Genomic DNA, 15,630 nt, shown 5'->3' on the forward strand with positions numbered 1-15,630 from the left:
CCTAGCTGAACAGCAACCGCTTGCCCTGACGCTTACCTCCTTAGCTTTGCTCCTGGAACCTGGTGCCTGCCTCAGTCCCCCTCCCGCCGCCGCAACCAACATCGATAGCGCCCGCCGAGCGGAGGGGGGCTCTGGACTACGTTTCCCGCCCTGCACAGCGGCGGGAGACGAAAGGGAGATTGCGCCAGGCGGCGCAGAAAGGCAGCGTCACCCCGGTGGAGCTGGTGACGCCTTTGTGAAATCCCCAGCAGCAATTCCCTGGCTAAACAGCAACCACTTGCCCTGACGCTTACCTCCTTAGATTTGCTCCTGGAACCTGGTGCCTGCCTCAGTCCCCCTCCCGCCACCACAACCAACATCGATAGCGGCCGCCGAGCGGAGGGGGGCTCTGGACCACGTTTCCCGCCCTGCACAGTGGCAGGAGACGAAAGGAAGATCGCGCAAGGGGGCGCATAAAGGCAGCGTCACCCCGGTGGAGCGGGTGACCCCTTTGTGAAATCCCCAGCAGCAATTCCCTGGCTAAACAGCAACCGCTTGCCCTGACGCTTACCTCCTTAGCTTTGCTCCTGGAACCTGGCGCCTGCCTCAGTCCCCCTCCCGCCGCCGCAACCAACATCGATAGTGGGCGCCGAGCGGAGGGGGGCTCTGGACTACGTTTCCCGCCCTGCACAGTGGCGGGAGACAAAAGGAAGATCGCGCCAGGCGGCGCATAAAGGCAGCGTCACCCCCACGTCGCAGGAGCGCGCAGGACTTTGAGTAATATGAGGAAGATCACAAAATCCTCTAGGATGCCCACTCTAAGGTCAAATACTAAACAGAAGGTGGTTGCTCCTCAACCAGTTCCCACACTTACAGCAATTGATATAATGCTGCAGCAGACCATAGGGGCAGTATCATCTGCAATAGCTAATACAGAAAGGAGGATGTCCTTACAGCCAACAATATTTGTCCATGACTCACAAGATGCTGCAAATGACCCTCTGGTAGCCACTATAGATGCTACTGTTGATTTAGATCTAAGCCTCGGTGTCACCTCTTCCTTTGCAGAGCTTCCGTGTGCTCAGGCCCCTATTGAGTCAATAAGGGATATAGAAATTTCTCAGCCAAACTTAAGTACTTCAAGGGATGGGGAGAAGTCGAATTTAAGAAACACAGTGCAAAAAAAAACCCAGTGATGTTCGTGCATATAACAAGAAAAAAAAGGGACACAATACTATGTCAAATCATAATCTAGTTGCCCCAATTTCTTATTCTACACCAGGAATACCTTGTTGGGTAGCAAATATGGTAGCTGATCTCAAGGCAGACCTTGAAGATACGATCATTGCCCATATCAAACCACTTATGTCAAAAATTGACAGATTGGCGTCCCTAATAAACAATAAAGGGATGGGTCTCACTAGGCAAGTGGCAAATGAGGGCATATTATCTAAAGGGGCGTCAAAAGAGGGCACTACCAATAATATATCAAAAGACAAGGCCACAACAGTTAATCAGCCCTTTGCCACTAAATCTAAGGATGCAACACAAAACAACACTCTGGCTGGGAATAAAGCCTCTGCATCCTTGAACCCCAGTGTACCTAGTACCATCACACAGGCCCAACCAAAGGAAGGACAAGGAAGTGGAAACCCTTCATCCTTAGATGACAAAACTGGTCAGAATTCTAAAAAAAGTCTAAGCACAGACACTGCCCAATTAAAAAAACAAGCAGAAAAGGCAAGGTTGGCACGCTTTAAGACAATTAATCTTCCGCCTGAAGCCCTTCCCTTCATGGTCGTCCTGACAGGAGTGCCACCCATGAAGGAGGGAAAAAAGGAAACACAAATTGAATTAAAAAATTAATGTATACAATGGTTACAGCTAAATAGACCCCTACCTCCCAATATTTCTGGAGAAATACTAACAGTTAGACGAGGAGAATGGATAGGCAGAAGTATTAAAACAATAGCAGGGGACATTATAACTATTAATTTTAGAGACACAGCTGCAGTGGACTATATATGTAATGCACCCCCTAGTGGAACTAATACACTAATCCACCCCCTACATCTCTCATATTTCTACCCGACCATACCCCTAAGGCAAATACAGTATAATATTTATTTATTAGTTCCCCAGCAAAGATACCATCAATGGCAATCCCCCTGGCAAGGTACCCTTGATTTTGATCCTTTTTTATCCCAGTATGCACACTGGAACAGATACTGCGCATTGGATGAGGTGGACTGACTGAATTTTGAGGAAACCAATACTCTGTCACTAGACATGAGCCTAGATGAGGAAGGGATCACAATGATGGAAACCTCAATTTTAAGTCCCCGCCTTACCACTATATAAGTCCTTAGTAATGTTCAGGCTACACCCTTAACAGCGACCATGCGTCCAAGTAAATGTTTGGGACCTCAAAATAGTAATGGCTATGACCCCAAAGGCCCACTAATGGTTCTTAGTTGGAACCTAGCAGGTATCCATCGACAAATTGGCTCACCTGAGTGGAATACTTTGGTAGAGGTGCACAAGATCTGCCTGTTCCAAGAGACCTGGAGCCTAGAACCACTTCACCGTGTTGGTTATGTCACATATTTTGTGCCTGTGGAAAAACATAAAAATGGGAAGGGACGCCCTTCGGGGGGTTTGCTTACTTGGGTAAGCATTTCCCTTAACTGTCGTATAAAACCCAAGCACATTAATAGCCCAGACATTTTAGGACTTTCTCTGATAGGTCCCTGCAGGGCGTTAATCCTTGACTTGTTTAATATATACGTTAGAGGCACCAAACATGGGTCTATGTCCCCGATTGTAACCACCCTTGAAACAGAACTAAGAGATAATGTTGATGGTGCCCAAATCCTAGTTGCGGGTGATTTTCATTGCACCTATGAGCCACTCTCCTCAGATGACATTCTGGACCTGGGTGAGGATGACTCTAGAAGGGGTATTCCGGCTCTAACCATTCCCCCGATCAAAAGATGGTCTCATTGTGCGATCCAGCTAAATGCTCTTACATTGGAGTGGCCTAAGAGCTGCAAATGGTCGTACACCACCAGACCCTTTGGGTGCTGCTACATATAATAGAGTTAATCACACCTCAAGAATTGATTATATCTTGATTTTATGCTATGGGGATTAGTGCAGGACATGGTAGTTCTACCCACGGTAGAAAGCGATCATAACTCGCTCTCCCTATCTTTAACAAACCCCTGGCCCAATAAATCAGTTGAAAAGTCCCCTAAATATACTCAAAAAATCTCCGTCTCTTCTTGTGGGAGACGCTTAAAGTGGAACAAAATTTCTGCTGACGAAGTAAAACTTAAAACAATCAATGAATTGCTTATAACTTCACAAATGGAACTGGATACCATTAATCCAGCTTTGTCAACAGGAAGGGTGACATCTATCTTTGAGGATACACTTAGGTCCATAGGGGAAATATTCCTGAAAAAGGGGTGTGTGGGGAGGAATATGGTATCCCGGAGCTCTAGGGGTAAGCATGACTGGTATACATCTGCATGTAGACATGCCAAATCCCTCCTGATTGAGGCTGTCAAAGGTAAATCACAACCCAAGATACAGGAAGCTAGGAGGGAGTACAAGCGAACACTGGCAAGAGCAAAAAAGGAGTGGGAAGAAGAGCTCTGGTGCACTTTAAAAGAGGCAAGTGCCAAAAAAGATCCAAGGTGTTTCTGGGATGCAATCAGAACCAGAAACAGACCAGATAGTGACCTCATAACATGCAACATCACTAGCCAAGTGTGGGTCAACCACATCTCTAAACTATACACCCGTCAATCCGGGCAAAACATCTTAGATTTACCCAATGAAGATCCGGGATGGGTAGTGGCCCCAATTATGACCCAAATGAACCGGTAGGAAAATCTAATAGACTCAGACTTCTCAATAAAAGAAGTTGAGTATGCCATTAGTACCATCAAGCCACAAAAGGCGGCTGGTCCTGATGGTATTCCAGAGGACCTATTGCTCTCAAATGTCCAGAAATGGGGGAAATGTATCCATTGCCTGCTTACTGCCATCTGTAGGGGTGCACCGATTCCCACATCCTGGAAAGGGGCAGAGGTCGTCCCTATTTTTAAAAAAAGGTGCCAGGGACGACCAGTCCAACTATGGACCTATAAGCTTGCTGGACATAGCATCCTTTCTGATTACCAGGCAGGATTCAGAGTAGGCACTGGCACAATAGAACAAGCCTTTAGATTGATGCTAGTGTACTGGAAGGTGGTGGTCATAGGCAAAGGCAGTCTTTATCTTGCATTTATCGATTTAAAGACTGCATTTGACCTTGTACCTAGGGAGACCCTTTGGAAAGTCCTTACTGATATGGGAATACCGTATTACATCTTATCCTTACTTGTAAGGCTCCACGAGAATAGTTTTGCCCAGATAAGATGGGGCACAGGAGGAGAAAAAAACAGTAGTATCCCGGTAGAGAGAGGGGTTCGCCAGGGATGTGTTTTAGCTCCCACCCTTTTCTCTTTGTACATCAATGGAGTGGTTGAGCATCTGCTGAAAGATCCTTCAGACAAACCATCCCTGGCGGGGGAACGTATCCCCACCCTTCTCTTTGCTGATGACACGCTCCTCCTGTCCAAATCCCCAATGGGTCTTCAAAAACTCCTTAACAACTTCCAACGTCTTTTTGTGTGGAACGGGGCCTGGTAATCAATATCGACAAAACGAAATATCTTGTGATGAATCCCCCCCAAAACCTGTACGCCCTCCTAAGCTGAATGGTGTACCTTTGGGGAGGGTAGACGTATTTTGATTACCTGGGCATACGTTTGTCGCACAATATGCAGTGGGCCCCCCATTTAGATAAAATGCTGTTAGCCCATAAGAGGGTAACTGGGGCTCTCCTGAAGGAGCAACGCTTATGTGCTATAAGACCTATAGCCCCTGTTATCGACATCTATACAGCAAGGGGAGTCAGCTCTGCTCTTTATGGGGCAGAGCTATGGGGCTCATGCAATATTAATGAACTATCAAAATCTGAGAGGAAGTTCTGCAGGGCCATTATGGCACTTCCCCAAGGCACCCCCACGACCCCATTAATGCTCGATTTAGGTTGTAAACCAAGCGAAGACTTAGCAAAGTTCCGGCCCCTACTTCTATGGGCCCGGTTGTGGCGTGTCCTGGAGCTCGCCAAATACGCGAAAGGGCTCTCCGAAATCATGCCATTACCAGGATGGCACAGAATTAAATGGTTAAGAGACATGAAAATCTCTTCTGTGCAATTTGGGCTTAAGTGAAGCTTGGGCAGATAAGGCATCTCCACCAAAGGCAACACTAAAGACTCTGTACTGGAATTGGATTTTGATTGAACAGAGTACTAACCGTTCATTGGGCAGATTGTTGGAGGACTTTTTGAAATTCAAGGACCTACCAATTCGGGAACTCCATCTTGACATTATCGAGAAACCATTTGATACGACTCTTTACTTCAAATTTAGAATTGGAACTCTCCCCCTGTATGCCTTTACATCTCGGTGGAAACCACCAGTACAGACTACAGAGTTTTGCCCTTCGTGTTCACTCAAACAAGAGACAGTGGCACACTTCATGTTTGAATGCCAGGAGTATGCCCGACCAAGAAGAAAATGGCTTAAGCATCTGTGCCGCATGCTAGGGACCAGGCGTCATGTTGAGGCACTACGCATTTTAATGTCAGACTCTCGCCCACTGTATGTTTGTACTCTCTCAAAATTTTTATCATGGGCCTGGTGCATCAGAAGTAAAAGGCTTATAGAAAATGTTTAATTCTTTCGTAACCAAACTCTTATGACACACTTCTCTTATCTGAAAACCAAGATTTTTAAAGCTTAATGTGATTAAATTAAATTGTTGTAATTCTCTTTTTTCTTTTTAAACAAATGAAGTCGTGTATTTTTACTGTGAAGCTTTTATGATAATTTTTATCAAAATAAAGCCTTTTTGACTTGAAGATATCTTTCATGTTGTTACAGAAGTTATTGTGGTATATGGAATCCATACCATAGTCTGTCAGGAAAGCAGAAACAGATCCTTTAAGCACTCCCTGAGAAGGCCTAGTGGATCATGGGTAGTCTATCCTGCTCCCTTATCATGTTTTCAAGTATTACATTTTACTCTCTTCTGAATTTACACGAAATTGGCGGTGATATGGTGCATTAGAGACAGACAGTGAGAGAAAGGAGGCAGGAGATGAAAAAGAGATGTCAAATACACATTGGAGATAATATAGTGGGAGAAAGGAAGTAACTCTGAGCAAACTTACTATGTAACACAAAACAGTTGCACAGTATACTATAAGTCTCACTCTATATTATAATCATTTTGGTACTACTTCATGAATTACATATAAAAATGAATAATGTCTCAAACAATTTTTAATTATTAAATATACATTTATTTTTCAGTATTCTCAAAATTTAATAAAACTTCCAACATCAGATTGTCTGGAATGTCCTCATAATTTTGAATGCCTGTTTCTATTGTTTCCCAACAGTCAATTAATTCTTGGTCCAGAGTGTCATCCATGAAATCCAAGTCATCTGTATTGTCTTCAAGATTGTTCTGAACCATAACTTCGAAAGAAATATTATTAGATTCTTCTTTCCCTTCCATTTTCTTTCTGTACATTGCATAAAAAAATAACTATATCAGTAGAGTTAGGGTACTGTTGGGTTTAAGTTCAGACAGGTACTTCTGAGTTTTTAACAGTGAAATAATTTTTGGGCAGTGTATGGTTTCAGGCAGGAAGTAGAACTATTAAGAAGTGCATGTGATGAAGCCTAAGTAAATTCATAATTATACCAGAGAAGCCTAACTCAATCCATAACTATAACAGAGAAGCTTATCTCAATCTATAACTATAACAGAGGGAGAGTAAATAACTATCAGAAAACGTTTTTCCAAATTAACTTAAAGTGCACAACATAGTTCCCCTTACAAATTAACAACTTACCTTTGTCAAAGCAGTTGAAGTTTTGAGTGAAAATCCTTTCCAAATGTACCTCAGGTAGTACTAGTCAAAATGGCTGTGTTTCCCTCTCATTTTTCATATATATTTATGTACATAACCAATCAAATGTCAGCACATAAAAGTGCAAAATGAAAGTAACATTTTAATTGGTTGTAAATCCTAACACTTTCATATGTGTTTTTATCATGTAATTTACCTCAGGATAATTAGACAGGGCTACAGCCCAAATGGCTCAATGGAATTCCACCAAATTTGGGAAAATGGTAGGGACTGGTATGTAGTAGGGCCTATTCTATATTTGGTGAAAGTGTCTCCAGTGGTTTTTATGTAAATTAACTTCCAAAATTTTTGGGGAGCGCTTACCAGTGCGCTCTCCGGGTACGCGCACCGGGAGCGCTAAGGAAGTCCGCCGTTTTGTGTTTCGGTAGAATTGAGACACAAGATGGAGGACAAACAACGTTGGGAATGGGTAAAAGGGGGCACGGTAGACACCCCCTGACCCTCTAGGTTTTCTGAGGGGAATTTTGGAGGACCATATAGGCCAAAAAAAAAAAATAATTTTTTTTAATTTCGCGGAGGAAGCGCCCGGTACACGCACTGGGGAGCGTACCGGAGAGCGTACTTTGGTGAAAAATAGTGAAAAAAGTTAGAGTAAGATAATCATTTTCAGTGATCAGAAGTAGGGTAGCCCTGAAACGAGCTTTTGGGTTCTGTGGCTGATTTAGGTAACCACAAGTAGGTTCCAATGCACAGTTTTAAGTTCAGGAGGAATATTCTATTCCCCTCATCTGAGAAGTGCACACCATCTCCTCTGTAGATATATTGCATGTTGTAACGCAAGTTATTGTTGTATATTGAACCCATTCCATAGTCTCTCATGTAAGCAGAAACAGATTTATTCACATGTTTCCGTGCTTTCTGAAATTGTGGACAAAATGGGTAGGACCACTTCCATTTCTGTCTTTGACATATTTTGGAATATACCAAGGCAGTTTGTGGAAAAAGTGCCATCAATTGACCAAAGGTGTCCTTTAAAAGCATTTCCAGACCTACGCCAGTCAAAGTACCCAAGTCATTTCCACCACAGTGCACAATTAAGAGGTCAGTGTGTGGCAGATGCAAAAAGGTTTTCACCAATGGTATCAATCGGTGACATCTTAATCCTCTCTGGCCAATCCACTTGATGTCCTCATTTGGTAAATCAAGGTTGTGAAAATTTCTGATAGCTGCATACCTTTGAGCCCAGTGGATGTAGCTATGTCCAATAATCCAGACAGAATACATGGTGAGAGAAGGTTCTGGTGCAGTCAGATGAAGTGTGGGAATGAAATGGCAGTTGGAACAGTAGGAGTTTACAAAAAAATAACTGCGGAGTTTCACTGCTCTTGAATCACAAGCAATGATTGGTGGATTCAGATAGTTGAAAACTGAAAGTTAAGGTGCATGGTTGTGTTCTGTGAAAGAAGTAATTTGAATGGTTAAGAAAAAGTCATTTAAAGAAACATTGCACCGGATAAGCTGGTGTATTGAGAGGTCAAACATTCTTGCTGAGTTTATTTGCAACATTGTAGAATAAACTTTTGAACCTGAGAGTTCAGTGAGGAGGGAGTTGCTATGGTAACAGGTAGAAAGGGCTGAGGGGGTAAGGGTGTTGGTTTGAAAATAGTGAGGGAAGAGTTTTAATTGGTTGACATGAGGCATAAGTGTGTAGAATTAGAGGTTTTATGTGCCAGTCATGGTTGCAGTGTCTGGAGTGCATACCTTTTGCTCTGCTAAAGAAAAATTGGTGTGTGTGTCTGATACTGTTCTCAATTTCCCAAAGCATTTGTAAAGGTGAGTAATGATTCATTTAATATAGATAGAGACTTGTATGCTCTATGGAGAAGATTTGGAAGCAGATTGTGGTTTTTTAATGTTGCTTTGTGTCATGTTTTTTGATAATGCTTGGTAAAAAGATTTTGCTGCATAGAGGAATTGTATTTCATAAAATTGAGAAGTTTCAGTAGTGACATGGAATGCTTGTACATAGGACCTGTGCTGTGTTTCTAAAATGTTATTTAAAAAACGATTGTGGGGTAAATGAATGGCTTTTATATTTTTGAGAAGGAATAAATAGTGTCTGCCTGATTAAATAAATATATTTGAACCTTTCACAATGATGTCACCTGCGTTACTTCAGATTAGGAAGTAGATTGAGTTTCTTTCTTGTTGGTTTGTGTCATGTTTTTTGATAATGCTTGATATGAACATATGCAAGCTAGAGGAATTGTATTTTGTGAAATAGTGAGGTTTCAGTAGTGAAATTGAATGCTTGTACATAGGACCTGTACTCTGTTTCTAAAATGTTATTTAAAAAACGATTTTGGGGTAAATGAATGGCTTTTACATTTTTGGGAAGGAATAAATAGTGTCTGCAAGATTAAATAAATATATTTGAACCTTTCAGAATGATGTCACCTGCGTTACCTCAGATTAGGAAGCAGATTGAGCTTCTTTCTTGTTGGTTTGTGTCATGTTGTTTGAAAATGCTTGATATCAACATATGCAAGATAGAGGAATTGTCTTTTGTGAAATAGTGAGGTTTCAGTAGTGAAATTGAATGCTTGTACATAGGCTCTGCGCACTGTTTCTTAAATGTTATTTAAAAAACGATTTTGGGGCAAATGAATGGCTTTTACATTTTTGAGAAGGAATAAATAGTGTCTGTAAGATTAAATAAATATATTTGAACCTTTCACAATCATGTGACCTGTGTTTCGTCAGATTAGGAAGTAGATTGTGCAGATGAGGTTTAGGCCTGTCCAGGGGTGTAGATGAGGTGAGACCTGTTCAGGGTTGCAGATGAGGTGAGGCCTGTTCAGGGTTGCAGATGAGGTGAGGCTTGAACAGGGGTGCAGAGGAGGCAAGGCCTGTGTTCAAGAGTGTAGTGGGAGAGAGGCCTGTCCAGGGGTGCAAAGGAGGTGAGGTCTGTGTCTAAGAGTGCAGTGGGGGAGAGGCTTCATGAAGTCCAGTCCACTGCACTCTTAGACACAGGCCTCACTACCTCTGCTCCCCTGGACAGGCCTCACCTCCTCTGCACCTCTGGACAGGCCTCACCTCATCTACACCCTTGGACAAGCCTCTCCCCCACTACACTCTTGAACACAGGCCTCACCTCCTCTACAACCTTGAACAGGACTGATCTCCTCTGACCGCTGGACAGGCCTCACCTCCTCTGCACCCCAGGACATGCCTCACCTCATCTGCACAATCTGCTTCCTAATCTGAGGAAACACAGGTGAAACGTGCAATCATGCAGACACTATCTAAACCTTGTGAATAATGTAAAACCAATTCATGTGCTCTAAATCAATTTTTAATTAACATTTAAAAAACAGAGCACAGGTCATATGTACAAGCATTTCATTAACAGTACTGAAACCTCACTTTTTTACAAAATACAATTCCTCTATGTACTAACATTTGTTTACCAAGTATTATCAAGAAATATGACACAAAGGAAGAATAAAAAAGCTTAATCTGCTTCCTAATCTTAGGAAACACAGCTGACATGTTTGTGAAAAGTGCAAATATATTTATTTAATCATGCAGACACTTTCTAATCCTTCTGAAAAATGCTAAAGCCATTCATTTGCCCCTTAATCGTTTTTAAATTAACATTAAGAAAAACTGAGCACAGGTCATATGTACAAGCATTCCATTTCACTACTGACACCTCAGTTTTTTACAAAATACAATTTCTCTATGCAGCAAATTTTTTTTACCAAGCATTAACAAAAAACATAACAGAAAGCAACAATAAAAAAACAAAATCTGATTCCTAATCTGAGGAAACACACCTGACATGATTGCGAAAGGTACAGAGGAGGTGAGGAAAGCCCAAATGGCTTTCCTGATTGTGAAAGGTGCGGAGGAGGTGAGGCCTGTGTCTAAGAGTGCAGTGGGGGAGAGGCTTTATGAAGTCCTGTCCACTGCACTCTTGGACACATGCCTCACCTCCTCTGTTCCCCTGGACAGGCATCACCTCATCTGCACTCCTGGTCAGGCCTCACCTCATCTGCACCTTGTTACCATCAATTATACCCAATACATTGAGGCGTGTCCAGGGGGCACAGAGGAGGTGAGGCTTGCCCAAGGGTTAGAGGAGGTGAGTCCTGTCCATTGCACTATTGGACACAGGCCTCACCTCCTCTTCACCCCTGGACAGGCCTCAGCTCATCTGCACAATCTGTTTACTAATCTGAGGAAACACAGGTGACATGATTGTGAAATGTGCTAATATATTTTTATAATCATGCAGATACTATCTAATCCTTGTCAATAATGTAAAACCAATTCATGTGCCCGAACTCTTTTTTTTAAATAACATTAAAAAAACAGAGCACAGGTCATATGTACAAGCATTTCATTACACTACTGAAACCTCACTCATTTACAAAATACAATTCCTTTATGCATCAACATTTCTTTACCAAGCATTATGATTATTTTTCCACCTGTCCCCTTCTAACACCCTCTCTCTGACTTATTCCTTTTTACATCCTGACTCTGTGTTACACTCTCTTACACTCGCTCTTTGACTTACTTTCTCTTACACCCTGTCTCTGACTTATTCCCTCTCTCTCTTTTTTACAGCAATTTCTAAGTCATACTCTCTCTTACATCCTCTTCCTGATTTACTCCGTCTTACAACTTTTCTCTTTGTAACATTCTCTCCCTGACTTACTTCCTATTACACCTTTTGTCTGTTTTACACCCTCTCTCCCTCTTTCTGACTTTTGTATTCTCTTCCTCTCTTCCTGTTACACCCTCTGTCTGACCTTCTTCTTCTTATATCCTCTCTCTGATTTACTTCCTCTTACACCCTCTCTCAAACTTACTCTCTCTCTCTCCCTTTTACATGCTCTCTCTGTTTTAGTCTCTTTTACATCCTCTTCCCTTCTAACACCCTCTCTCTGTCTTACATCCTCTTACACCCTTTCTCTGTTTCACACCCTGTTACACCCTTTTTCTGACTTACTCTTTTTCTCCCTTTCTTTGACTTACTCCCTCTCCCTATTACATCCTTTCTCTGTCTTACAACATATTATACACTCTCTCTGTCTTACTCCTTCTCTATGTTTTACTCCCTCTACCTGTTTCTTTGTCTGACTCTCTCTGTCTCTTTGTGTTACTCCCTCTAGCTCGTTTTCTCTGTCTTACTCTTAGTTATATAGTTGCTGTGGTATAAACTTAGATATGTTGTAAACTAGTGTTTATATCGTTTGCTTATTGTCATTGCTTTGTTATTTGCTAATAGTGGTCTATGATGTGTTATTTTTTTCTTTCCCACTGATTGAAATCAACATTTCAATAGTAAGGAAATATACCCTCAAGGCAGAGGAGAAGGAAAGATGCCAAGCGGACAAAATCAAAAACAGCAACGGAATTAAAGCACTCCCCTACAACAAGTACTTCAAAAAACACAAAAAAGCTCCTGGTAAGACAACTAAGTCTTTTTTTCGGAACATATGTAGATAAAATTTTTTTTTAATGGGAACGTGAATATACAGAAGGAGAGAGCAAATTTGAAAAGGAAGGAGAGGCCCCCCAAAAATGTTACTACTGGAGCAGAAGAGAACAGTATGTATAGGAATAGAAGGCAAAACCAATTTAGGGACATTCGTAGACGAATGTTTCGCAATAGGGTAGTTTTAAATTTGTTAAAAAATGTTAAGAAAGGTAAACAGAGAGCTGCTTTTTACAAGAAAAAGAAAAGTGTAGAGAAGATTGTTGGTCAGGCTTTTGAAGTTAAGAAAAAAATATTTATTTTAGTAATCAATAGAATTAGGATACTGAACAAGGCAATTGATGTTTTCAAATCGAACAGTAGATGGAAAAGAATAATTAAGCGGACTAATGTTTGTGAATTTTTTTCTGGAGAATGGATGCATAGTTCAAGTTCAGAGCCATTTTTTAAGGAGAGTTACTTCCAGGAGAATGTTTTGGTGCATGCAGTTGACACCAGTGGTCGAGCATATGAGGTGAAAGACGGTTGTCCAATGGAAAAAGAGAAAGTTGTGTCTAGAGATGCAGAAGAGGTGTTAGCTGATGAAGTTTTAGGGAGATGTACTAAGGGTCCAGTCTACACTTGGAAGTGTAGTAGTATTTGTAGTGTGCGACAGGATTCAATTGATTTGCTTCGTAATTTCTTATGTACATATAGTAAGAAAAGTCTAAAACAGAAAATGAAGATGTTGAAAGACTTAGATCCTTGCAGAGTGAGAGAAAACACAGGTTTGCATGGGCATTCACTGGCTTGTCTTTCTAGAAAAGTATGTCAGAGTGTTTTTCATCATTTTATGATGTTAGCAGTGCATCATAATAAAATGAGGAAATTAGTGAGAAGGTTGTATTATGCAAAAAGTCCAGCACTTAAGCTTAAACAGTTAAACAGTGCTCTTTTTCATGGATCTGAATTAGATGTGAAGAACATGTGTGAAGAAATTGAGTTTTGTTATTTTGGTGACAAAGAGGACAGTGTAGAAATTGATACAGTAATAGAAGGTAATGTGGAAGACAATGTACAGATTTCAAGTACAGAAAAGTTTGACCAGGAAATTACCAAGTTTAAGGTGAAATCAAGTGAAAGGCCTAATTTTACTTGTGTGTGTTGTCGACGGACTCAGTATAATATTCAGATTAGGTTAGTTCATTTATGTGCAAAAAGTGAAATGGAAAATAATAGTGAAGGGAAGGATTTTGCAACTTATTTGTTGGTAGAGAATTCTTTTGATTTGAGTTCTGATCAGCGTATTTGTAATTATTGTTTTAAAAAATTTAATGAAAACAGAATGCCTGCTAGAGCTGTTCATAATGATCTTGAGTTGGTAGACATTCCTTCTGAATTGATGGATTTAAATACCTATGAATCTATTTTGATTCAATGTGTCCATCCTTTTCAGGCTATTGTTCGCATGGAGCATAAGATAGGGAAATTGCCTCCTTCAGATTTACAGAGAGGATTAAAGGGAAGAGTTGTTTATTTGCCTCTAGATTTCAAGAAAAATATTGATACAATTGGTGTAGAAAGAGTGGAAGAGGAACCTCTGGTTATTCTAGTTAATGGGGTTCCGACAAAGAGTAAGAAAATCTTGCACGATTTAGTGGATGTTAGGAAAGTCAAAAAGGCAACGTTGTATTTGGTCAAAAACAATGAGTACTACAAACATGTATGTGTTGGAGCAGAGGAAACAGCTACAGAAGAAGACAGTGATTGTTCAGCCGGCCAAATTGAAAAAGTTGATGTGTCCAGAAGTGAAGAAATATATGAACATTATACTGTTCATCCTTTGCATTCCAACGAAGTAATGGGGAATGCAATTGACTTGTTTCAAATGAAAGCAACAAAAGGAAGTCCCATTAGTATATGGGAAGAAAGTTTGGAAGCTCGTTGTTTTCCACGGTTATTTCCAACAGGTCGAGGTGGACGATATGACGATCGACCAGTTCAAATTCCTGCAGCTGAATACCGGACTTTAAGATTATATGCTGAAGATCCAAGGTTTCGTCAATGCATTCCGTATTTGCTTCATCTACTGTATGAAAGTGACTTGTCTGGGCTTTCTTATGCAGTGAACCATATACTGAAAAGTGGAGCACATCTGCAAAATGTTTTGGCGAGGGATTTTATGGAGAAAGTCAATCTGCAAAACAGTATTTTAGAATCTCAACTAATCAATCTCATAACATGTCAGCGTGGTACAAACGAGTATTGGTTCCGTCGTCATGGGGAATTGAAATGTATGCTAAGAAACTTAGGAACTCCTACATGGTTCCTCACTCTTTACTGTGCTGAGTATGCATGGGACGACTTACTTCAATTTCTACGAGAGGCAAATGGAAACATACAAAATATAGAATTCAAAACACCTGGAGAACTGTGTTCTTTGGATCCAGTGAATGTATGCAGATATTTCAATCATAGATTTGAAGCTATGATGTCTTTTATTACCAACAAAAAAAAATCCTCCCCTTGGAGAAGTTTTGGATTTCTTTTGGAGAAAGGAGTATCAAGCGAGAGGTGCTCTTCACATACATATGTTGTTATGGATTAAAGATGCACCCAAATTGGGAACTGATTCGGATGACACAGTGATGAGTTTCATTGAAGAATATTCAACATGTGCTGTTCCGAAAACTACTGAAGAAAACAGTTTAAGGCAACAAGTTTTACGCTTTCAATCCCATCGTTGTGGAAAGTGCTGTGGTCGAAAATTCAGAAACAAGGACAAGTTCTACACAAAATGTAATTTCGGGTTTCCACGACCAGTGATTTCTAAAGGAAGAGTAAATAATTTGATGTCTTCTCTGCGACATACTGTGACGAGTAAATCACCAAAAATACATACAATTTAAAAAGAAACGAAGAGTCAAAGTACATGAACGACTACAACCCAGTGATTTTGTCCCTGTGGAATGCTAACATGGATATTCAGTTCGTTGCTGACAACTCTATTGCTGTGGCTCGATATGTGACGTCTTACATCACAAAAAAAGAAAAGACAGAACTGAAGGAAATGTGGGAGGACATTTCACATGAAAAGAGTATAAGTAAAAAATTATACAGTTTCAGTCTGAAGATATTGTCGCATCGAGAAATTGGAGCATAT

The sequence above is a fragment of the Lissotriton vulgaris genome, chromosome 11, assembly GCF_964263255.1.
Source record: "Lissotriton vulgaris chromosome 11, aLisVul1.2, whole genome shotgun sequence".
Classification (NCBI taxonomy): domain Eukaryota; kingdom Metazoa; phylum Chordata; class Amphibia; order Caudata; family Salamandridae; genus Lissotriton; species Lissotriton vulgaris.